This window comes from Gadus morhua, chromosome 10 (assembly GCF_902167405.1).
Source record: "Gadus morhua chromosome 10, gadMor3.0, whole genome shotgun sequence".
NCBI classification, from domain to species: Eukaryota; Metazoa; Chordata; class Actinopteri; order Gadiformes; family Gadidae; genus Gadus; species Gadus morhua.
This window is the reverse complement of record NC_044057.1, coordinates 7,573,069-7,576,224: the sequence shown is the minus strand read 5'-3', so window position 1 is coordinate 7,576,224 and position 3,156 is coordinate 7,573,069.

Here is a 3,156-nt window from a genome sequence, read left to right as displayed (position 1 = left end):
AAGTCTTTCATTGTTTATTTTACAACCCCCCTAAAAGACCAATTGAAGTTGTCCTATTTGGGAACTTTTTATTTCTGTCCCTGTTTATGCAGAAGTTATAACATGCAGAGACATCTTATTCTTTGTCATTTAAAATAATATACCTCTATCTATATCTGGTGGATATCAAATAATGTATAGAAAAAATCTTGTCAGATTTACCATAGGTATTTTAGAATTGCTTGACATGCAGCAAAAGACAGAAATGAAATGAATCTGAAAGCATTGATAACAACATAGAATAGGGTAGATTCAAGTAGTCTAGCCTGTTTGAGAAAACCAAAGAGAAAATAATGAAAAAGAGATCTGTTTATCATACTATGTATGATTATGTGCGAGTAATTAGTTCAACAATACACACAATAAGTAGGTGCACGTTTGTAAGTGTCAAACCCGGCCCCATGAAGACCAACATGCACATCATGTGCACACACGCGAGGACACATGAATAAACCATTCCTCTCCATGTTTGCTCTCAGTGTCGAGACTTGAAAGCAGAAATATGTCTGCAACCGCGGCCCAAAACAAACTCAGAGAGTGTGTGTGATGGTTGCAGGGGACAGAGGAGCGGGGGGAGGGGTGGTGCCGGGGGCTGTGTCTGGGCCTCTGCAGCCTACTATCAACACAATTATCACAGCTTTTGTGCGGCTGTATTCCTCCGGTGAAGGGAAGGTGAAGCCGCGTGGTTATGTAACCTGTCTGTCTATGGCCGCCTGCCCCGGGGGAACTGTACCTACGCTGGAACAGGAGGACGGGCGTGGCACTCAGAGAAATAGTGAACGTTGACACTGTGTCTATTATGACTGACAGATGAACTGATCAACTCTTGGCAGCCAGACCCCTTCGCGGGAGCCTTAGCCAAACGCTACACATAAGTTATGTCACGGTTTTTGAGAGCCAGAATGTTATGATTGAAGGCTAACCTTTCTTGGGTGTGAATGTGTGTACCGCCCAAACAAACATGGTTGCAATAACTGCAATCTATTTGTGCATTCATGCATTGCGTTGTTTTTGATCATACAGAGATGGATTAAAATGTTTCAAACAGAGGATTTGATTGGCACAAAAGAACACGTTAGCTTGCGGCCCTCGTATCGTCTGTTAGGAAACACGAGGAGAGGGGACAACCTCCTGCTTTGCCTTTTTCTTCAACTAACTTGAAAATCCTGTGTCTCAGCAACACATAGTGAACCATTAGGCGATAGCCGATCAGAATTAGTGCATGGCAAAAAAGCATTGTTAATAAAGACTCATGGCACAACAAATAATAATACATTTAAAATAATGTTATACGCCTTGGAGACTGTTTGCCTCCGCCTTCTCCCAAATCCTTCTGCTTTCTTGCTAGCAGGAGAGGAACATGGCAGTGGCTGTAACTGATTAAAGGGTTTATACCTAACCACCGCTATGATGATGAGGACCGAGATGTCCTGCAATGTGTTGTTCCAGACGAGGCACGTCTGTTTATGGTAATAGGATCTCGGCACCCGTCATCACTTCATGACTAATCTCTTTTATGTACTAAGTCGCACGGAAGTGTTTGGAATTTGGATTAACTTTGCATCGCCACTCTGTGACTGTTTATCCCTGTGACTGCATATCCCTGTTAGGAGGGCATGGATGTCTTGTCTTCCTTTGCGTCACACAGGCTATAAAGGAACAATAAGAGATGTATCTTTATTTTTCCTATAACTTTTACCACAGTTGTTTCCATGTGATATACAATCATACAGAGAGAAATAATATAGATATTTGATTAGTCTATAGACACATTTACATACTGCCACACGCAGACATGAGAGGTGCCATAAAGTAATCAACAGGGAGCTGACATACATGAAGAACCACTGGGTTGCATCACAGCCATTCTGTGCCCTGATAACCTCCAACCTCCCTCTCATAACACCTCACACTGCCCTCCACCTCCTCCTCACTCTGCCCTCCACCTCCTCACTCCTCCTCCTCACTCCACTCTCCACCCTCCTCCTCCTCACCCCTCCCCCCCCCCGACTCCTGCCCCGCCCTTGTTGTGACCAGGAGGAGTGGTGATGACGTCATGTGATTCTCCAGAAACCCAAATGCTTATTCTGACATGTTCAGAATGATGGCAGGTCTTAGTGAATGTTTATTGTTGTTTGTTTTAGTTGGTTTGGGTGGCACCAATGAAGTGTAATGTAATCCAGGATTAGGAACCAGCCGAGCGCTGCCAACCCAGGCTCCATGAGAGGCACGCACGCCCCAGGCCAATGCTTACTGACGATACGCTTCTAACTATGAATAGACACTAAGCATGTGCAATTTTGTGGTTATCACGACTCTCTTATTATTAGATTACTTTTCGTACATCAGCCATTTGTGCTTTTCATTGAATTCAATGTTTTGATTTAGTCTCATGGTTCTCATGATGTTTTAGTTTTTGACTACTGGCAACGGCCAGTAGTAAAAAATAAAAAAAAAGCTCTCCTTCCTCTTTTAGTACAAGCTATTCTCAGACCCCTAGAGGTTCATGTCCTGGCCCAATACACTTCCTGATGCTGATATTGTGACAGTTGACCTCAACAGGAGATGCACAGAAAAACAAAGTAAAAAAGGAGTAACATTAATATGTTACATATCCCGTCTCCTGTAGAATGGCTCACTGCATGCTCAGACATCTCTAGTCTAGAAAAGTTTTTTTATCAGTTCTTGTGAGTGGGCCATTGGTATGAGAGTTCCTTTATGCATGGAGATTATTAACTTGGCTTCATTGGATTTAGTCTAACATTACGGAGAGACATTATGAGAGACATCTACTACCTTCACATTGTGTCCCCAATAATCAGATTCATTGTGCGCACATGGTTCATTTTTCAAGACTTGTGTCAGAAGGGGCTCAATGCTGTGATTTGTCTTTGATGATCAATTTGTTGAATTTAAACGTTAAATGGTCAAAGGAGAAATTGACATATTCAAAATATGATTTTAACATGTAATTAGGTAGGCATGTTACTCTTGTGAATATTGTGTGGTAGCAATTTCGAGTCCAGCACAACTGAGGCTCTATTTCTATTCAATGGACACTTGATACACACAAAAAGAAGTTAATTCATGCAAAAAGGCTCCACTTTGTAAAGGGGG